The 23,815-nt window shown below is 34.6% G+C and overlaps 1 protein-coding gene and 1 pseudogene across 1 annotated transcript in view; one reads left to right on the top strand and one right to left on the bottom strand.

The window, feature by feature from the left end:
• The window catches only part of LRRTM4 (leucine rich repeat transmembrane neuronal 4), an 884,061-nt gene that overhangs the window by 781,014 nt on the left and 79,232 nt on the right, over positions 1-23,815 (top strand). The gene's annotated exons all lie outside the window — the stretch shown is intronic.
• LOC133105317 (pleckstrin homology domain-containing family B member 2-like) lies at positions 5,728-6,290 on the bottom strand (annotated as a pseudogene).

The raw sequence follows: 23,815 nt of genomic DNA, 5'->3' as shown, positions 1-23,815 counted from the left end.
TGTTCTATGAGGCCAGCATTATCCTTATTCTAAAACCAAACAAAACAGTGCAAGAACAGAAAACTACAGAACAATATCCCTGATGAACATAGATACAAAAATCCACAACAAAATATTTGTAAAACAAATTTAACAATACATTAGAAGGATCATACACCATGGTTAACTGGAATGCAGGGATGCAAGGATGGTTCAATATCTACAAATCAATCTGTATGATAAACCACTTTAACAAAATGGAGGTAATTAAAAATCATATGATCACCTTAGCAGATGCAGAAAAATCTTTTGACAAAATTCAGTGCACATTTGTGATTAAAACTCTCAACAAAGTTGGTATAGAGGAAACATACCTCAACATAATAAAAGTCATATGTAACAGACCCACAACTAACATAGTCAACAGTGAAAGCTTTTCCTTTAAGATCAGGAACAACACAAGGATGCCCACTCTTGACAATTTTATTCAACATTGTATTGGAAATCCTAGCCACAGCAATCAGACAAGAAAAAGAAATAAAATACATCCTGATTGGAAGAGAAGAAACAAAATTGTCACTATTGGCCTATAATCTGACACTGTATATGGAAAATCCAAAGACACCACCAAAAAATAATAATAAATTTTGTAAACTTATGAGACACAAAATTAATATACAGAAATCTGTTGCATTTTTTACACTAACAACTAACCATGTGAAAGAGAAATTAAGAGAAACAATCCCATTTACAATTGCATTAAAAAAGCATAAAATGCCTAGGTATAAATCTAATAAAGGAGGTAAAAGACCTGTTCACTAAAAATTATAAGACATCATTGAAAGAAATTGAAGATGACACAAATAAATGGAAAGATATACTGTGCTCATGGATTGGAAAAATTAGTATTGTTTAAATGTCCATACTACTCAAAGGTATCTAGTGACTCAATGCAATTCCTACCAAAATACCAAAGGAATTTTTCACAGAACTAGAACAAATCATCCTAAAATTTTATGGAACACAGAAGACCTCAAATAGCCAAAGCAATCTTGAGAAAGAAGGACAATGTTGGAGATATCATGCAGCCTAATTTCAAACTATACTACAAAGCTATAGTAATTAAAACATAATGGTACTGGCACAAAAACAGACACATAGATCAATGGAACAGAATAGAGACCCTAGAAATAGACCCATCCTTATAAGGTCAATTAATCTACAACAAAGGAGGCTAGAATATACAATGGGGAAAAGACAATCTCTTTAATAAATGGTGTTGGGAAAATTGGACAGCTACATGCAACAGAATGAAAGTAGTGTAGACCACTTTCTTACAACATATACAAAAATAAGACAGTTTAAAGACATAAGTATAAAACATGAAACCATAAGACTCCTAGAAAAAGACATAGCAGTAAGCCCTTTGACATATAGCATAGCAATATTTTTTGGGGATCTGTCTCATCAGGCAAGGGCAACAAAAGCAGAATAAAAAAATGGGACTACAACAGACTAAAAAGCTTTCCATAGCAAAGGAACCCAACAACAAAATGAAAAGGCAACATATTAAATATGAGGAGATATTTACAAATGATATGTTTGATAAGGGGTCAATATCCAAAATATATAAATAATTCATACAACTCAACATCAAAAAAAAGAACAAACAAACAAACTGATTTAAAAATGGTCAGAAGATCTGAATGGATATGTGTGTAAAGAAGACATACAGATGGCCAACATGCACTTGAGAAGATACTCAACATCACTAATCATCAGGGAAATGCATATCAAAATCACAATGAGATATCACCTTATGCCTGTCAGAATAGCAATTATTTAAAACTTGCAACAAATAAAAAGTGTTGTTGAGAATGTGGAGAAAAGGGAACCATCTTGCACTGTTTGTGGGAATTTAATTTGGTGCAGCCACTATGGAGAACAGTGTGGGGGAAAGGGGGGATGGGATGAATTGGGAGATTGGGATTGACATATATACACTATTGATACTATGTATAAAATAGATAACTAATGAGAACCTACTGTATAGCACAGGGAACTCTACTCAGTGCTCTGTGGTGATCTAAATGGGAAGGAAATACAAAAAAGAGGGGATATATATCTATGTATAGCAGATTCACTTTGCTGTACAGTAGAAACTAACAAAACACTGTAAAACAACTATACTCCAATAAAAATTAAAACCTCAAAAAAAGGTTATATTGTTCACATATAGCATCAATATGTGTACAGCAATAAGAAATCAAAATATAGTAGGAGAAAAAGTCACTCATATATCCACTCAAAAAAAAAAAAAAAGAAAGAAAAAAAAGAAAGAAAAAAAGAAAAAAGAATCAAAAGGAAAAATATATAAATGAGGTCTCTGGAAAACTGCCACCACTGAATTTTTTCAAAGATTCAGCCCTGCTTTGATTCTTGCTTCATTGGTCAGTACATTTCCATGTCTGACTAGAGCTATCTTTGTATTTCTCAAATATTTCATAAAATGTCACCCATGAATAGGTCCTTTTTTTCCCCTTTCCAACCTCATCATCTAGAATGGCATACCTGTAGCATTAATCTCTAACCAAATCCCTTAATGCTACATGTTATTCCATGTCTTTTTGACTTAGCAATGGAGATCCCTTTACACATTTTATCACCCACTGTGTTCACCCTTGACCTCAACCCCTATGAATTAGCCTAGCTCACAAACTCAGTTATATTCCACTACATAAAATCTTTCACAACCCACTCAAATAACAACTGTTCTTCAGATCCAGGACCACCACTGTAACATACCTGCTACACTCCATATTCTACTGATCAGGCATTGTTTATTATTTTACTTGTTTAAATGTCTGTCTCTTCTTGAGCTGTTTGAGATTGGTGACCAATTCTTTATCAATCTTTGGAACCCATGGCCTCGTTTGAATGCTCCAGAGGGAGCATGTTTGCTGATGAATGGGCAACTGGATGAGTGAATGTCCTTATAAGGACTTTTACTTGTACTGAGATATGAGAATTTTAGATGTCAATTTTTTTTTATGCTTTAAGGTTAACAATCATTTAATGTATTAACATTATCACTTATAAATACACAATTTGCATATACAGGGAAAAATAGGTTCTGAGGACACAACAGAATACTAGAGACAGGCAAGCAATCAGAAAAAAAGATCAACCCTAGGGGAAAAAAATGGAACTGCATCCCATGCTGGTGTCTACATAAACTTGGGAAGGAGAAAGAAAGATCACATAGTATCACAATTAATGTAGAAAATAAATGTGGGTCATTCTGTCTCAATGGCAGGAACTTCTCCCATGATACACATCTTGCATCCTGGTCTGGTCCGTTTCATGAATGATGATCTGAAACACAACCACGGGTCTCTCCCTTCTCTTTACATCTAAGACCCTGAAGTTAACTAAGGAATTCAAAGAACAGAGCTAAGAAACAAGCAGACTGGCATGTGTGCAATGTCAACGGCCAACTAGTTAAAAGTACACATGGAAGTAAAATGCTGACTAAACCTGAACAAGTTCTTTCCAACTCACCTAACTTATTGATTTAGGATTACCTAAGCATTGGCATCTACGAGAGTTGGGGCCAGGGAAATGAAGTATCTCAGCCCATCTTTATACCGAGTATGTATTTCCTCTCAGGATCAAGTCACTAGTGACAGTGAACTTCAAGACTCAACTATAGTTGCCAAGTGGGGCTGGCCCCACTGGGGACAGGGACTGGATATGGGGGGGCACATGTGTGCCCAAGCTTCAGTCCATAGCTCTTCCCCTTCTGTCAGAGGGAAGCCAGGGGAACACAGGGAGACCATCTGCTTCAAGGGCATTTCACTGGCATAACTCAAGACATAACTCGGTATCTGTGGTTCCAGTAACACCAAGTTCAAAATTAATACCCCGATGCAACATTAAAAACTGAGTTTAGTATTTTGTAAGTAAAGCATACAGCTCAAATAATGATTACCATCTGAACAAAACCATTCTTATTACATAGATGTAAAATAACTAAAGCAACACTTTTAACCATCAAAACCAGTGTTGTCACACATCACATATGGCAACTTTCCACCATGTCAAACATCCAAAGAGATGACAGCCAAGTATACTTCTTTTCAGGTGGAAACAAACTCTCCAGTGTCAACAAGTGCAATAGAATTGGCTAGGAAAACAGACCTGTGGTCACCACAAAGTTCATTTGGCATCTGGTTTCATACGGAGATAGATCTATTTAAGTCTGCCTTAGAGATGGAGTGGGTTGATCAGTGAAACAAATGACTATGTATGTAACTGGCCACATAGAATAAAAACAGAATTTGTGCTACTACGAGTGTATTTTATGGAAAATAGGGCCATATGGAGTATAGAGGCAGAGACCTTCAATGTGCTAAACTGCCTTTGTAAAAAGTAAATTTTTTAAAGCATGCAGGACAGAAAACTGGAATAATTGAAATTTTAAAATTTACATAAATAAAGAAATAAGAAATAACAAAAATGCATGACTCTCAGTTTTCCAGAGCTTCACACATAGTTGGGGCTCAAATTAAATGGTTTAAGCGTCTCTGTGACATTTGAGTGAAGAATAAAAACAAGGCTAGTGTCCTGGTCAGGTGGGGTAATACTTTGCGCAGGTCATTCATGTCTTTAGGTTGCATTTCCCATCTGTAACCTGACTCTACCCCACCATGCCATCACCAGGGCTCCAGGCACCCCAGTGCTTGGGGAGAGCCACAGTGCCCCAGTCCTGCACAGGACAGGAAATGGGCTCTTTAACAGCCTTCAGAAGGGTGGAAAAGAGAATCCTCAGTGCAGCCCAATCCTCTGAAACAGTAACACTGTAACTATGGCTCTCATTCCACTTTCCTCACCATTCTCTTAATATTACTTTCTCAACAAGTAGAAAAATAAGCTATAAGTAGGCTGAAGTGGCAATAAAAACACTCAAAGCAAACACTAAAAACATGATGTCTCTGAATAAAGCAAATCTACCTCCACACACTTGTTTGTAATTGTTTTGCCTTGTTCAAGTTTTAAATGATAAAGCCCTAAAACGCTGAGACTCAAGTCTACTCCTAATTTGGGATGTTTTCCAAAGATCACTACCAAAAACAAACTAGTAAGAATAAAATGAAAAAGCATCATTTTAAAGGGGGGGATCTGCCATCCCGCCCATCATCCTGAGCAGTCAGCTTTGCTGAAAGTCTGCAGAGCCCCAGAGGCTGTGGGGATATCACACGGCTGCCTCAGGAAGGTTCCATCCTACAACTCCTGAAGTAACGTGCAACCAGTTCTGGTCTGAGGTTTCAAAGTCTGACATTAAACCAAAACAGCTGCAGTTCTTCTTGCCACAATCACTCACTCACTCATACATCACCATGTTACTAGCATAACACTAAAATAAATTATCCCTTAAGCACTAAGGCCTAACTCTAAAAAGAAAATGGCCTTTACAAACAGGTGTGTTCAAATAAGTTATTCTGAGAGTTCCATAAAAAAACTCCTAGAATGAGCCAGTGCCCCCAAATAGTCTATGTTTTAGCTAAACAGCAGTCCAAAGCCTTCTCTGTGGTACTTATATGGATTAGTTATAAGTATGATGTCACTTCTTTCAAAAGAACTACTAAAACTGTTATTAAAAACGTTTACAACAAACATAAATGCCCTGCAAATTATATTATTGCACCCAGGGTATCCGAAGCTATGCACATCCAGGTTCCAAGGACTCTAGAAGACCCAGAACAGAGCTCCTAAGGCCATGCCTGTGGCTGTTCCAGCCAGCATGCCCAGCGCCAGGTCACAGTCCTTGTCTCGATACCGCTCACGAATGATGACTTGGTTGGCAGGCTGCTGTCCGTAAAGTCCGGCATACAGGTACTGGTAAGGTACAGCATAAGCCTGCCAATTTGCAGCATAGACAACTTGAGTTCCTGGCGGGTATGCACCACTGTATGGACCATAGCCATATGCCTCAGGGGCTGGTGCAGCATAGGCTGTGTAAGGAGGTGGGGAGGAAGCCACGGCAGTCTCATCATACATGACTTCAGAGCCAACATAAGCTGTGTTTGTCCTGGAATCCTGAAGTGTAAATTACCAGGCCAAACAATCATCTGTGCTTTCTGCACAAAGACTGATGGTTTTCCCATCTAGGCAAACAATCTGCAGCAGACAGTCTTTTGGTTTCCCATCTGGAGGCCGAATATCCTGACATTCATGTCCCGTGTGGATGTCGATGCAGTCCACTGGCATGTGGACCTTATCCTCTACACTCTGCCGAGTTTGGTCATCATAATAGATCAGGTGACCATCTGACCACAGGTCAAACCAATTCTTCTTCCAGCGCTTCAAAATAGCACTCTGTCTCAGAAACCATCCACTCTTCACAAACGCTGTATTTTCACCTGCAAATCCTCCGGCCGCAGCCGCACACCGAAGCAGGGCGGGAGTGCAAGGACGCTGCCCGGCGCCTCGGCTCCGACTGCCTCAAGCCCTAGATGTCAATTTTTAAAATAAATTAACTTAAAGTTTTTATGAAATCCCATTAAAAATCTAATGGGTATCTAATTCTGAAATTGACAAAAGTTAATATGCATAATCAATAAATTTTCTTATAAAGTACTTAATAAAGATAAACAAAATTGTGCAAATGTAGAATATTTACAAATATGTATGAAACAGAATATTAAAATACACGAGAATATTTATTCTCCTTTGTAATTAAGCCAATGATATTTTTTCTTTTCTTTTTCAAACAGAATTTTATTTTATAAAAGTAACAGAAAATAATAAAATTAAAATAATTTTTATAGAAACTCAACCTATCCTGCTGGCCATACACCTTTCATAAACATAGAAAGGCATTGATAAATACCTTTGGGAGAAATGGGAGAAAATCTATATTAAAAATGGAGACAGGGTGCTGCAGAAGAGATGATGAAGAACAGGAAAGTTACTTTCATGTGGAAATTATAAAATGAAAACAGTATTCATTTTAGAATTTTAAGTACTATTATAAAAATCTCCCTAATATTAAATTTGTGGTCATTGTTACAGAAAGCATCTTTTTGTTGGACAGCTTATTCCAAAGAAAACATATTAAGTCCAGTAGAATTTTCAATACAAACTGTTTGTGTTGGCAAGGAGGCACAAGTATGTTGGGAGTGAGGTGATAGATGGATAGAAGTTCAAAACATATTATTTTACAAAACTTACAATCTTTCCCTGATATATCTGTCATGAAAATAAGAATTAATAAATTATTTTTTATACCTTTTTAAGGACTCCACTTAAAATAAAATGTTCCTAGTTGGTTCTTGATATCTGGTCTATCTGGAAAGCACTGATCTAATAAGTAGTTGTTCATTTGTCCTTCAAAATCTAGCTCAAATTTTACTTTTTTACAAAATATTTATCTTTCACCTACTAAACAGTGTGTTAAATTCAGGAAGGTTTCTAGGTAGATCCAATTTTGTGTTTCCAACATACAAAGCTACTCTTAGTATATAGTTGAGGAAAAAGTGAAAATATTTATTAGTATTTGAATCTAATGGTACAGAGCAGGTAAACCAACTAAATATTCTAATTATCCAGAAATATTTGTAATTAAAAGTGTCTCTCTTTTTTTCTGTGCTGAATTAGTATAACATTACTGAATGATTTTCCTGTCAACAGATATATGGATGATAGATAGATAGATAGGTAGATAGATAGATAGATAGATAGATAGATAGATAGATAGATAGATAATACATAAAGAGAGATAGGTGACAGAGAGAGAGAGAGGGAGAAAATCTGATAAAATCTGTACAAATACAATTATACAGAACACATAGCCTTAGTTTTGAGTAGAATGTTACTCTAGTTGACGTTTTTTAATGGTACGTGGATAAGGACAAACAGAAGGGAGGAAGGCACCTAGGGCACAAATATTAAGGAAGTCCTCATCAGGGTGGTACAAGTGTGGGGTCAGCCCCTGAAAATGAGTGCAACCTTAAATTTGCCCCCTAGGTACCTCACTCATATCACTTCGGTCTCTGCAATTGCCCAGTTTTGGAATTACCTCACTGCCTTATCAGCTTTCTTCCAAATTTCCAGTGCCTCCCATGATGCCTAGCTTCTGAGATGTCCTCCTGCACTACAGCACTGAACCCCAATCATATTTAGGAGTTTTTCTGTCCTATTTCCTTATCAAAGCTCCAGTCATTTCTGCACTGTTCATGTGGAGAATGCTATCACATAGACAACTTTATAAATAGCTGTTTCATTTTTGAGATAAAAAGACTGAAAAAAATTCATCTAAGTTCCCCAGATAGTACTTGAATTTTATAGAAAAATGCCTGCATACTAAGGAATGCATTTTTTAGTGTCCTCAATGCTCACTTCCACCTCAGTGCATCTGCTGGTGTGACCTGATCCCACAGTCCATCTACAGCCTCCAGTTGAGACCTGCCTCCTGGGGAGGATTCTTCTTCACACGTCTACAGGGAGCTGCCACTCACCTTGCTGTCCACAGTAGACCCTGTGCTTTTTAGTTTGTTACATACACTTTAATTTCTTATTTATTGTGGTTTTTCGATTGTCTTATATGCATTGGTTTTATCACCTTGATTGCATTTTAAGTTCTTTACAGTCAGGTTTTCCACCTCCAGACTTTTGTTTTATAAATCATGAATCTTTAATTCTCTGACATCAAACAGACTATAATAGAGGAACCGAAGTTATAGATTTGGGGGCCGGGATTCTCACTTGCATCACTAAAATGAATTCACATTTGCAAACTCACCATACCTCTGCTTAAAGCAAGCCCTGCCAGCATGTCTTTCCCTACTCTTAACGACTGCCTTTTAATTGGTAACAAAAGAATCCCATTGTCATTTCTCCAAATGAAGGGAATACATTCCTTTTTAAAAAATGACTAAGCAACCTCTAGGCTGAAATCCAACTACACAATGTGTATGGGTTTGGTAGCATTATATCAGATTTTCTCATTAAAACCTTTACACAACAGTGATCCACCACTAAGTAAGATGTTCAATGACTTTAGAAGTGGAGGTTAAGAGACATTATAATCAAATAATCTTTTTTCTAAAACAGTTTAACCCTCCTTGTCAATAGAAATAATGGTAAAATACATTTAGCCTGGGACTCACCAATTCTAAACAACATTATTGGAGATGATACATGGTTTGTTTGTTTCTTTGCTTATTTGTGAAACTTTAGTTAAAAACTAAATTATATAGTAATAGATAAAGAAATAATTTAATTCAACTTTTGCTGACATAAAGATGGGAACAAAAAACAAGGAGAGAAACAGAAATCGTGATTTTTTTTCAAGTAAATATTAATAAAGAAATTATTGTGTGTGTTTTAAAGCATGGGTTTGGAGATGGAAATATTTAGTATTGATATTGTTTTAACTTTCATAATGGATAATTTTGAACATACGCATAAATAGTTTTGTATGAAAAATTCCCATCTACTTACCACCTGAATTCAGCTACCATCAACCTTGGCCAGTCCTACCCTAGCCTCACTCCCTTCCAACCTTCCTCCTTCAAATTTTTTTGAATGTATCTGAGAAATCTTATCATTTCATATGTTAATATTTCAGTATGTAATTTTTAAAATGAGAACTTATTAACTTAACCAAAACATCAGTCTTAGATGTAAAATTTAAAATAATTTATTATCATCAAATATCCAGTCAACATGGATATTTCCAATTATCCATTAATAAGAACTTGATTTTAGGCCTTATTTTTCCTCTTACTTCTGTATTGCTTCATTCTTCTTATTTGTAAAATGAGGTTAAAAGCCTCACCGAAAGGGGGGTTGAGGATTAAATGAGGTAAGATATATATATATATTCATTTTAATAAGATATTTTTACAATACAATTTTAGATTTTGGGAATATGCATTAAATCTAAGTCATCAAAAAGTCATCAAGGGCAAATACAAAAATAAAATTGAGACTGGAAAAACTGTAAATCACGCTCTGACCATCTTTGGATTCCTCCTTTGTGTTCTCTCTTCTCCCTCTATCCAGACCCATTGCTCTCACTTCTTTCTCACTCATATTTACCTATTTGTGTCCCCCAAAAAGATGACTATTACCTGTTTGTCACTCGGAAATGATAACAAGCAAAACCACACTATGGTGTTGAAGTTATTGATGGAAAAAAGAAAAAGAGTGGCAATGTATAAATTTTCTCACATATTTTAGAGCACAACTTTGAGCCTATGGGCCATTTCTAAGCAGAGGAAATTTCTCTCTGCATCTGAATCCATAGAAGTGACAACTAACTCCAACTATATATTTATAAAAAGTAGCTAGTCTCCCTTAATATAGATAGATTTCATAAAGATTTACCCTAATCACATGTCACTCATAAGAAAAGAGAGGGTCAATTTCCTCCCTATTTTAATTTTTCACTAATCCAGAATTTTCCTTATTTTGATATTATTTCAAATGAAATATGGGAAGGAGAAGTGTTAAACAGTTGAAGCTAAATTCCAAATACGTTTTTAATGATAATTAATGCTCAATTTTTAATAACAAATGTCTAAGTTTTGCCTCCTATGAGCAGTGTATGTGTGAGCCCATTTTTTTCACAGTCTCACTGACATCCTTTTAAATTTTTGCCCATTTGATATGTGAAAATAATATCTCTTGCTTTAAGTTGTGTGTCTTTGGTTAATAGTATGGTTGAGTATTTGATATTTTATTGGTTATTTCATTTGTCTCATGAATGTTTACACACTTTTTACATTTTTGTATTGGAGCATTTGTCTTTTTTATATTGAATGCTTTTTTATCATATGTACACAGTACACTTTTCATTTCCCTGTTTTCCAGGTTACCAAACTGCTCTGAACTTTCTATATTTTGACTGGCATTGTGTGCCTTGAATACTAATAATCATTGGACTTGCATGGTATTTAAAAGTTGAAGATTTCAAAGTACTTCATTGTAATGAATTCCCATCACACCCCAGTGTTACAAAGGCCTTTTAAAGGCAGTAAATTGAAAGTGACATTTTCCTGGATGTATGGTCAGAGAGATGGCAAATTTATGACCAGAAACAAGAATCCAGATATCAATACCAACTCCATCCTCTCTTTTTTGTTTTTTTACCTGTTACCATAGGAAATAGAAAACTACATGTATGCAGGACATCTGCAAAAACCCAACCAATTGGTTTTTGTTTTGTTTTGTTTTGTCTTTTGTTTTTGTTTTTGATTTTGTTTTTGTTTTGTTTTATGATCCTGTCTTCTGTATGTGAGAACCAGCAGATAAAATTTTGATATTCACAGTTATCACTCTATGACCTTGTCAGGTGCTGGTGAACATTCCAACAAGTACACCGAAGCATTTGCTGGATGCCCAGACTGTGTTCTGAGAGATGCAAGAAAAGGAAAGGAAAGCTCTTTTACTAGCTGTGAAAGGCTGCATTTGTGGAATATGCCTTCTAAGAGGATGCCTTTGCTCAAACAATTTTGGCATTATTTTTGCAATTTCCCTCAGAACCTGTTTTGCTCCCACTGTATTTTATTTAATCTATGATTTTGAAAAAAAGGAACAATGACAATGTGAGCATTCTGCATTTCACTAAACTTAATTTAAAATAACAAATGGCTGTTAGCCCACTTTGTCTTTGTCCCATAACCCTCCTTACTAAGAAATTCATTTTCAAAGGGAAAACAATGCTTTTTCACTATTGATGACATTCAAAAGAACACCATTATCAGAACCTAAAAAGCAAAGTTAAAGGAGGGTCCTTCAGGAATAGAAGCAATATTTGGACAGCAGGTGAATCTCCGTTATTTATTATTGTGTCCTCAGAGCCAGGCTCAGTGTCTGGCATACAGTAGACACTCAATAATTCTTACTAAGTGAATAAAAGAAAAATTCAGAATTCCAGAACCATTTGATAAAACAAGAATTTAATAGTGTGACACTGACATTGAGATTACTCCTCATACCGATGGAACAAATACTCCTTTGTGCAGTTTTACAAGATTCAGCAATTAAAAAATAAAATTTTATTTAGAAATTACTTGAATTATTCAAATATGTTTATAAGCATAATAAACTATTTGATAAAGAAATTAGTTATATGATATATGCAAATATGTACTTTCTACTATTAATAATAGTGGAAATAATCTATTCTATGATGTAGGAAATATTGTGCTAGAATAATATTTTTATGACAGTTTTCCAGGATAAACATCACCAGCAAACAGGCCTGATAAATTGAAAATGACAGGATCAAAATGATCTATCAGGAAGGCTTGATGTGCAATTGATGTGCAATATATTAGAAAATATAATTAATTATTATAAGGAAAATGGATACTGTTTGTAAATTGTCAAGTAATTGTACAGTAAAAATAGTTCACTGCTTTCTTATTAATTTAAGATTACAATTTGAGGATTTAGGGACAGTAAAATGTTTTTAGTTATAAAAAGGTTAATTAAGAATTTTTTTCCTGTCTTCTGTGAGTCTTACATTCTCTGAGATCTGGTTAGAACTGTTAATGCAATCTTGTGTTTGTACTTAGAGAACTTCCCTTTCAGAAATTGTCATTTGAGGATGAAATATCTGTATCTCTCTACTTCATTGACTCTCCATCTGTTGTCAACAATTATTTGGGAGAGTACTTCTTATTTTCCTCACACTGCCTCTTAATTTATTTTTATCTTTTAACAGTTTCATAATTAACTCTATATTATGGTAAATATCCTTAGGAAAAATGCTACAAAAATATTTTAGTGCAGAATATTTACATTACAGAGGACTTGAGGTGATCTGGCTCCCATAACGGGTATCCAAATTCCCTTTCTTTTTTTATTGAGTAATGGATGTTATACACTTCATTGCTAGTATTGTTCTGGGTAAAAACAAAATAATTACATAAACTAAGACAAATTGGATGGATGGGTTTGTTTGCAGAACAAAAAGTAGGTATCCTGAAATAATTGATAATTAAATCCAGCATAAATTGCTGAAATTTTCCCAGATCAAATTCAAAAGTGATATTTGGGTTACTTAGCCCTTTAAGTCTATCAATGAGCTCTTGTTAACACCTCCCATGTCATTAGCAATTCAAGAATATCATTTTTTATTAAAATAACATCTATTACTTAAAACGTATTTTCATACATTTCTGGATGTTATTGGAGGTGTGATTCAGAGAAGAAACTGACTATAACATTTCAGAACTTTGTAAGTGTTAATAGCAGTTTCAAGTAAAATGAGAAGCAAAATGCCACTCTCTACTTCAATAGAGGTTGGGTGGGGAAATGGGAAATGGATTCTAAAACTAATTTGCAAAAGCACTTGAGGTTACAAAATTAGAAGTGGTTTCCACGAGCTGAATTTTTTTACACTGTCATGAAGAACAGTAGGATAGAGTCTGAAATTGTTACATTATTTTTTCCTACTCAGTGAGTTATTCTTCTTGATTTAGGGGTATACATTAAACACTGCAGAAAGCCTTCTTATATAAACTAATTACAATCTTAGAAGTAGAAAAACAACTACTATAAATATTGTGCAGAGAAAACAAGTTGAAAATATGCTTCTGGATAACTCAACCAAAATAATTTCTTACAGTAATATAAATTGAATGATAAATGCAATTAAGCATCTCTGGTATATTATGTAGTTGATGTTTAAGACACTTTTGAGAATGTAAATTTAAGTAATACTAAAATGCTTAAGCACCCCCAAATTTTTGCTTCTATCTTCATTCTTAACTTCTAGGGTGAGAGAATGATCCCATCCTAACATTTCACCTGCTTGTATACAACACGGGGAAAATCCTCTAATTTCATGACATTATATATTATTTTTATTTACTATATATAACTTAATATTAAAATGTTCTTGGAACAGAAGGGAAAGACAAATTAAAACAACTTCTATGGGACCAATCTTAACAACTAATGGCCAAACATAAACTTTAGTTACATCTTTCTCTCCACCTCCTTAGACTTTGTGAAACACATTCTATGCTGAATTGTGCAAGATCTTGGATTCTGACCACATATGGATTTGAATCCCAGCTGTGCTACTTACCAGCTGTGTAACATTGAAGACAGTACTTATTTCTGAACCTTTATTCCATCTATGAGATTAATGGAATAAGAGAATAAGCTTGGGTAACAGTAGGTCTTACCATATGGGGTTATTAGAATTAAGTGACATGAATGTAAAGCATTTAGCACAGTCTCTAGTGTATATTAACTGTTCAATAACTGTTTATCAATAGTATCATTATCATGTCTTTACAACTAAAGATGGAACAAAAGGACAAGACAAGGGAGACCTGTTGGAAAGATGTATGGAAGAAAATGAAAATGAGAAAGAAGACAGGTAGGCATGGAGAATGCCTTGGAGTAGGTGCTTGCAAATGTTGGCATGGGCATAATCAAAGACATTAACAAAACAACAAAGAAGAAAGCTAATATTTATTGAGCAATTGCAGTATGCCAAGAGTCTTTGAAACATTGAAACTGAGGCTCAGAAAAGTTATGTAGTTGGACCAAAGTCACATATCTAATAAATTACTGACAAGGAAGAATTAATATTCAGATATTTTGATTCCTTTAAGTTAAGTTAAACCATTACTGGTCTCTTACATCCTGCTTATGATGTTACCATGGGGATGATACTCTTGATGAAATATGTACATAAGACCAGAGTTAGACTATAAGTATCCTGATATTATTAGTTCCCAAAAACCATCTAGTTTACCAAACATTGAAATAGTAAAAGTTCTGATCACCCAATACCAACATGGAGGTGAGGGGTTTTCCCTCATATCAATAAGCAATGCTCAGACACCAGCTAGTTGTCTTATAATTCAACTCAGTTCTGACACTATCTACCCAGAAATAATGACAGATTCCACAGGTAAAGGCTCAGTCCCACAAGACTACCTCTCCTCTCCACTTCAGACACCAGTCACAATTCCAGGTAGTCACTTGACTGGCCTGCTATAGATTGGATGTCCCAACGACCCTCACTTTGGGTTTAATTAATTTTCTAGAGCAGTTCACAGAGCTCAGAGAATTTTTTTTACTTTTTAGATTATTGGTTTATTATAGAAGGATATAACTCCAGAAAGGCCAGATGGAAAAGAGGCATAGGGCAAAGTATGGAGAGAACAGAGCTTCCACGCCCTCTGAATGCTCCATTCTCTCTACATCTCCACTTGTTCATCAACCTGGAAGCTCTCCAGAGCTCTCTCTTTTGGGGTTTTATGGAAGTTTCATTACAAGCTTCATTGATTAAATTAATGGCAATTGGGGACTGAACTCGATCTCCAGCCTCTCTCCCCTCCCAGAAGGTCAGGAGGTGGGACTGAAAGCTCCAGCTGTCTATTCATGGTTCCCTTGGCAAACAGTCTCCCATCATTACATGCCTTCCAAAAGTCCCCTTATTAAGATAAACCCAGTTGTTGTGTGTTATGAATAACAAGACATCCATTTTATATTTATGGCTCTGAAGCGATTTCAAGAAGTGATGACAAGAGACCAAATATTATGACAAAAGATGCTCCCATTATTTTTATCACTCAGGAAATTTTAAGGGTTTTGGGACCTGTGATCCAGGAACTGTGGACAAAGACCAAATATATCTGAATGACCAAATATATATTTCTTATAAATCACAGTATTTAGTCATTGAACTGATGTGTCTTCTTTCTATTATTAACTTTTTCACATATAAAGGGAAGATCAGAACTTTATGGTCTTCCAAGAAAAACCTTTTATTGGTCATGGTCTAGTAGTGACCTTGGTCTTCTTTGAAATCACTCATGTTGACTGAAATAAAAACACACAATGTGAGAGCTGTGAATTTCAGTTTTATTTGGAGACTTAATGAGGACTATAGCCCAGGAGATAGCCTCTCCGGGAGTGCTAAGAAACTGCTCCACAGAGGTAGGGGAACATCCTGGATATGTATAATTTTTTTTTTTCAGGTAAGAAATACATGTTTTCAAGCATATATCTTGGTAAAATGTTACTGCTAGTCATGTGGATCAGATATCTCAGTTAATGATTTTAGTGCTTATCTATATATGAAAAGATGTAAGTATCTGAGGGTCATTGAAATTCTTCCATTTTATCTATCTAGGGGCCCATGTATCCAAAACACAGGATGCTTCATCCTAAATTCCTTTTAAGGTATACTTGTAGGTCAACAGCTGCAGTGGCTAATGACTTGATCCATGTAATAGCTGGTAACTTTCTTTGTTTACACTCATTTGACATTTATTCAAGTATTGCTGTGTAACATTATGCATAGTGTTTCTTCTTACTTCATGAATTTGGTATATGAATCATCTTTCTAAAGAGATCTATACATTTTATATATGCACCATCTATACAAGTAGTGTATAAGCTAACAAACTAAATATTTTGATATTCTTACAAATCCTAGCTCAGAATTGAATAGCAATCTTTGAATAGGAGTTTGAGCCACTGACCATGGAGAAAGCATACCCATGTCAAATGATATATTATCTAAAAGACATGATGAATATGATTATGATGGAATGATATATTGCTCAGAAAAAAAAAAAAGCAAGCAGAATAGAAATGCATGAAGAGACTCTTAATTGTACTCTGATCTTAAATCTACCTTGTACAGCTATTAAAGAAGTCTGCTCTTTGAGGCCATGGGCAAAAATCCAATTACTTACAACAACGTTACATACATTCCTAGAACCTGAAATTCTTACATGATTGCAACAATATGGACCAAGAGCCTTAAGTACACCTACAAGCCTTGACTCACTATTCTAAGTCTAGGAATATATGCAAAGAGAAGACTAACCAGATTTTAAGCACAAATATTCTCATTGAAGAATTAGAGTAACTGATACTTGGAAATTGCCTTTAAGTCCAAAAATAAGAGCTCTTTCAATGATGTCATGGTTATCTGTTCAATGGAGTATTACACATTCTTTAAAAACTACTTATATGAAGGGTATTTAATGCCATTGGGGAAAAGAGAAAAAAGAAAGATAGAAAAGTGCAAAAATTATCTTTGTTACTTATAATTAAATAGAGCAATATATTTAAAATATAGACATATCAAAATATTATCTTTTTATTTTCTCTAAAAAGAAAGTATTTTAATTTTTATAATTTAAATTGTTTTACAACATTATTATGATGAAGTTAAATAACTTTAAAGACTAACACAATTAAAACTTTATTATGAATTTAGTAACGTCATTTTTATAATTTATTATAAAATTATGTTTATTGATAATATGTAGCTACTAATATAAATTTATAAGTGGATATTCCAATACATAATTAAACTGAGAAAGTTAACCATCAACCTTATTCTACTAGTTTTACTAGTTTTTATAGTGACCAGACTATCATATACTTGAAAGATGCATCGTATATAAGGACAGCTAAGTTATTTTTAAGTTTTTTATAATTTTTCTCCAATTCTGAGATAAAATATATTGGGTATAGAAAAATTTATGGATTCAAGTACTCTGACCCACTTAAAACATCCATATAAAGTTGCAAGACAAATGGCATATTTACAATCAGATCTTGCTGCTTGGATGTGGATGGGTAAGTCACAGAGGATTCTTTTAAAGGAAAATAAGAGCTTTAAAATAAAACTTCTCATGCTTTATGATCACTCCCTTGAAGAGTTCATTTACTTTTATGGTTTCAACCATTATTTCTATGCCTTACAGCTCCCAAATCTGTATTTCCAACTATGCTTACTCACCCGAGTTCCAGATCCATATTTCATACACAGTTCCACTTAGATATCTAACAGTCACCACAAACTCAAAATAACCCACCATAACTCTCCCAACCCAATAAACATGTTCTATTTTCTAACTTTCTGATGTTGTTAATAGCATCAAAATGTGTCTAGTGTACCACACCCTCCCTTTTCTCTCAGTATTAACAACTTGATGGTGTCTAAATTCCTCTGGGCTCTTTACCTACTGAGTTAGCTCAATCAGCATGTTCTATTGACTCTTTTCCTAATCCTTCCTAGCTTTCTATTGCAATACCTTGCACTCTAATCAAGCCCTTATCATGTCATACCTGGAGACCTGCAGTCATCTTTGTCTTGGACATCTTTAAGTACACTAGAGGTGTTATAGCTGGCTTTTAATCAATCACATTGTCTCATCCATGAGTTATAGTTAATTTAAAATGGCAAGGCTTGGGAATTAGAATGTTTTTATTCAAATTCAGTCTATAAATATCAAAATACATTCATTCTAAAACATCTTTGATATAACATATTGGATATACAGTGAGAAAATTCAAACATTATAGAAAAAGTAAAAATATTAATTCACCTTTTAACAAATTTTCATCCAGGATCTAAGAGTTTCTTAGTCTTCTCTACCCTGTTAAGCAGGATAGAGAAAAGAATCACTTCAAGGATGCAACTAAAATGATGTATCTGAAAATAGACTATAGGAAAACATAAGATTAGCAATCCACGTGGTGGTCAGGGAAACCATGTGTGTGAGTGTGTGTGTGTGCGTGTGTGAAGCTTTAATCAACTTGAATATATGAGTAAAGTTCCTGTTTCACATGCAACACATTTTAGACTCAATACGGATGAAAAGAAGCCTAAGATAAATTTCCAAATGATTTACAATTACATTGGTGATAAGAAACTCAGACATGCTAAATAAAAGCAATAAGATAAAGTAGAGCATAGACATCTATAAGTATAAAAACCTAATTTGTGTCTGCCAGTGTGTTGGAGAGCAAATTTTCAGAAAGTGGTAAACTGCATTGCATTATTTTAAACTGAGGGAAAAGAATGGGTTCCAAATGTATCCAAACCCCCAAACATCTTCCTGCAAATCTTTAAACTGTTTTTAACCACCAATGTAAAAATCCATTGAGGATTTCTGCAGAATAGAATGTTCTTAAGATACCAATTCTAAAATTATTTAACATTTAATGAACCCCAAAGGATATGTTTACATGTAGAATACAAAGATACAATACTGTGTCAGCTATAGATTGCATTTGTTTTCTGCACTGCAACAAACATGCGCCACCATATAAATTCTAAAAAAAAAGAAGAAAAATGGTAAAGATACTAAAGATGATGTCTGAATTGCGCCCAGGTTGACAGTGCCCACAGGTGCTTGGTAGATGCAATATTGAGGCCCAATAAGGGTTAAATTCTCAGGAAAAATGGGGAAATTGTTAGTAACAACAATAGGATATCATGAGAGGGATTGAACGAAGGTGTTAGTATACTAACATCCTTTCTTTCAGATGTCAACATTTCCACCGATATATGAACATATTCGTTATAGCAGTGTTACAATATGGATAACGAATTCCATTTTGCAAGTCATTATAGCAAAGGTTGAAAACTGAATGATCAGATATCAAGGGATACTCCTTTTTATTAGCTAATGAATTTTATGTTTGGGATTATATATGCTATAGAAGGAATTAAATAAATGAGGGTCCACAGCAAAGCTATTGTAAACAGAAAACACATTAGGGAGCCATTTAAGTGGGTGCAGAGGAATGGTTAAAGTATTCTTAAATGTGTGCAGAACAGAGAGGCAGAGATGCAGAGACCATGTAGAGAGGCTATTTTTAAAGAATGCTTGTGCACCATGCACACACACAAATGAAAGTACATAGGCAGAAATACTAAAGTTGCAAATAATATTTAGTAGTTGCAAACCACCTGAAATTCTTAATATATATTCATATATATATATGTGTGTGTATAGTTGTGTGTATGTGTGTTCATTGTAGATATACTCATTGTATATTTTATTCATATATATATAGAGGCACATACAATTTATTATATTTTTAACGATGATACACTGTTTTGCAATTACAAAATAGAAATAAAGAATCTTCACCAGTAACATCACCCTTAAACAAGGCAGGGGGTGGAACGTTGCTAAATTTATAAAAACAAATTAAAATCTCCTTAAAATAAGTAATTGGCTAGTAATTTAAACCAATTGTGCTAAATTGTAACCACATAAAACTCTGTTTTTAAAGATGACCATGACTAGAACTATAGCATTTGTTTATATATTTATATTTTATTTATTGAATCAGAGATATATAATAACAACTAAAATTGTGATCTAAAAATCAAACAAACTAGAATTAACATTGGGTACATTTCACCATATTTGTTCCATTTGCTTTACCTTAAATAGAAATAGTTTACATAAAATTTTTCTACTTTTAAATAAACACACTCTTTTTCTTATGTTTTTCAATGCTAGTTCATAACAACATTATTTTTAAGAATTTTTGATAATGCAAAGCTTAATTTTTAATTTTGTAACAAGGATTCTAATATTAATATGAACACAAAATCTTAAAACACACAATTTCAGAATTCAAAAAATACAAATATTCTCCATTCCATTCCATAGTTATGCTCCCTGGAGCACTTATACACACACGCATGTACCCACAAACTCTCCCTCTCTCTCTCAAAAGCACACGCAAACAACTAATTTTAAACATAGAAACATAGACAACAAAAAAGGAAGCAGGGCTGAAATTTCTTTCTAGTCTTAATTATTCCTTTCCCATTACTTTGCAGGAATAAGAAAATAAAAATCCTGGAAGGTAAAAATTAAAGGATAAAAGTAGAATGGACATAGCGGAATTAAATATAAGATAATATAGTTTATAGAAATGTGAATACTTTGATGACGGTAAGAACAATGTTTCATGTGGACACTGGGCACAGATGAACCTGGGGTCTCTAAGACTCTCCCATGAAAGAATACTAGCCCTGATAATCAAATTACTGTTACTTCTGACATGTAAAATTATGAGATTTGTTTCTATTCTGGGAGGATTTTATTACACATTGGTCAGGTTAAAACTGCTCAGAGTCCTGCAATATATGCATTTGGTAGTCTAAGGTTAATTGGATGGACAATTAATCTTTGGACATCTGTCAAGGACACTGGATTCCTGCCAAAGAAGGGGGAGTAAACAAAATGGCCATTCATGTTTCTTCATTCTCCATGATTCTATTATCCTAAAAATAAATTTCCTCAAAATGTATAAATGAAAGCTATGAAGTCTACAATCCTGATTAATTAAAATGTAAGGCAGAGGTCCAGGGGACTCTAGGGGAGTCAAGAACAAGAAGCTGCTAAAACACTAGGACACATTGTTTTTACTTTTCCTGAGCACGTTAATAAAATCAACAACCCAAAGAAAAATGGAAGAGAAAATCAGATTAATTTAAACATAAGCCTGGTTCTCCATGTACATTTATATAACAAAATGAACTTAGTAATTGATTTATGCATAACAGTATACTAAACAGTAAAAAAAAATGCAATTTATATGTAATTACAGAGGGTAAGGGGAGGCCGTAACCAATCAAAAAGCAATCACTTGACAGTCTATGATCAAGGACCAGATTGTAGTGCAGATTCTATGAACTCGGATGTCATAGGTGAGCAGCTTCTCTATGAAATAAAATGACCAATTCAGTTAAGAAATTGTAGAATTAAACTGAATACTTTAGGCAGGAAAGGCCCTAATATTTGTGGGATTGGAGAAAGAGTACAAATGGTCACACCTAGCTTGCATCTTGCTTCCCTTCTTTTCCTACCTCCAGGTTTTCCTGCATTCGACAAGCATCATGCACATGGGTATGGACACCCTCAACCTATAACTGTCTCAATCCCAGCCATCAGTTGCTCCTTGGCTGTATATTAAGCCTGTGTACCCAATCTCCAGTGGAAGTTAGCTTTGGGGTTATTTGAGCAGAGAATTTTTGTACTAGGCATAGTAAATTTATTCCATTCTTCTACAGCTGCAAAATGAAAAGAATCTGGGAGCTCAAAGATGAATTTGCTTTCACTTTCTATGAGGATGCAGTAGACACTGTGTTCACATGAGCTTAAATTAGTTAAAGTGTCTTTTGCAAGTAAAGAGGTAAGGTCTGTTTTTGAAAACACAAAGGAAAATTCAGTCATACATTCATGATACCAACAGCGTCATAGTTGTAGTAAGAAATTGTTAACTCCCTAATGGATCTGTACACTTTTCCCTTGTCCTCTCTCAAAAGGGAGCATTGCATTAAATAGTTGAGAAGGAATTTTTTATTTTATGTAAAAAAAAAAATTTTAACATCTTTATTGGAGTATAATGGCTTTACAATGGTGTGTTAGTTTCTGCTTGATAGCAAACTGAATCAGCTATACATATACATACATCCTCATATCCCCTCCCTCTTGCGTCTCTCTCTCACCCTCCCTAACCCACCTCTTTAGGTGGTCACAAAGCACCAAGCTGATCTACCTGTGCTATGTGGCTGCTTCCCAGTAGCTATCAATTTTACATTTGGTAGTATATATAAGTCCATGCCACTCTCTCCCTTCATCCCAACAACCCTTACCCCTCTCCGGGTCCTCAAGTTCATTCTCTACATCTGAATCTTTATTCATGTCCTGCCCCTAGGTTCTTCAGAACTTTTTTATTTTTTTAGACTACATATATATGTGTTCGCATACGGTATTTGTTTTTCTCATTCTGACTTACTTCACTCTGTATGACACATTCTAGGTCCATCCACCACACCACAAATAACGCAATTTTGTTACTTTTTATGGCTGAGTAATATTCCATTGTGTATATGTGCCACATCTTCTTTATCCATTCATCTGTCGATGGACACTTAGGTTGATTCCATGTCTTGGCTATTGCAAATAGAGCTGCAATGAACATTGTGGTACATGACTCTTTTTGAACTATGGTTTTCTCAGGGTATATGTCCACTAGTGGGATTGCTGGGTAACATGGTAGTTCTATTTTTAGTTTTCTAAGGAACCTCCATAGTGTTCTCCAAAGTGGCTGCAGCAATTTATATTCCCACAAACAGTGCAAGAGATTTCCCTTTTCTCCACACCCTCTCCAGCATCTATTGTTTGTAGATTTTTTGATGATGGCCATTCTGCCTGGTGTGAGGTGATACCTCATTGTAGTTTTGATTTGCATTTCTCTAATGATTAGTGATGTTGAGCATTCTTTCATGTGTTTGTTGGCAAATTGTATATCTTCTTTGGAGAAATGTCTGTTTAGGTCTTCTGCCCATTTTTGGATTGGTTTGTTTGCTTTTTGATATTGAGTTGCATGAGCTGCTTGTAAATTTTGGAGATTAATCCTTTGTGAGTTTCTTCAATTGCAAATATTTTCTCCCATTCTGAGGGTGGTCTTTTGGTCTTGTTTATGGTTTCCTTTGCTGTGCAAAAGTTTTTAAGTTTCATTAGCTCCCATTTGTTTATTTTTGGTTTTATTTCTGTTTCTCTAGGAGGTGGGTAAAAAAGGATCTTGCTGTGATTTATGTCATAGAGTGTTCTGCTTATGTTTTCCTCTAAGAGTTTTATAGTGTCTGGCCTTACATTGAGGTCCTTAATCCATTTTGAGTTTATTTTTGTGTATGGTGTTAGCTAGTGTTCTAATTTCATTCTTTTCCATGTAGCTGTCCAGTTTTCCCAGCACCACATATTGAAGAGGCTGTCTTTTCTCCATAGTATATTCTTGCATCCTTTAACAAAAATAAGGTGACCATATGTGTGTGGGTTTATCTCTGGGCTTTCTATCCTGTTCCACTGATCTATATTTCTGTTTTTGTTCCAGTACCATACTGTCTTGATTGCAGTAGCTTTGTAGTATAGTCTGAAGTCTGGGAGCCTGATTCCTCCAGCTCCGTTTTTCTTTCTCCAGACTGCTTTTGTTGTTTGGAGTCTTTTGCGTTTCCATACAAATT

This window comes from Eubalaena glacialis, chromosome 14 (genome assembly GCF_028564815.1).
Source record: "Eubalaena glacialis isolate mEubGla1 chromosome 14, mEubGla1.1.hap2.+ XY, whole genome shotgun sequence".
In the NCBI taxonomy this organism is placed as follows: domain Eukaryota; kingdom Metazoa; phylum Chordata; class Mammalia; order Artiodactyla; family Balaenidae; genus Eubalaena; species Eubalaena glacialis.
Note: the sequence above shows the minus strand (reverse complement) of the source record. Positions and strands in the feature narration are given on the sequence as shown.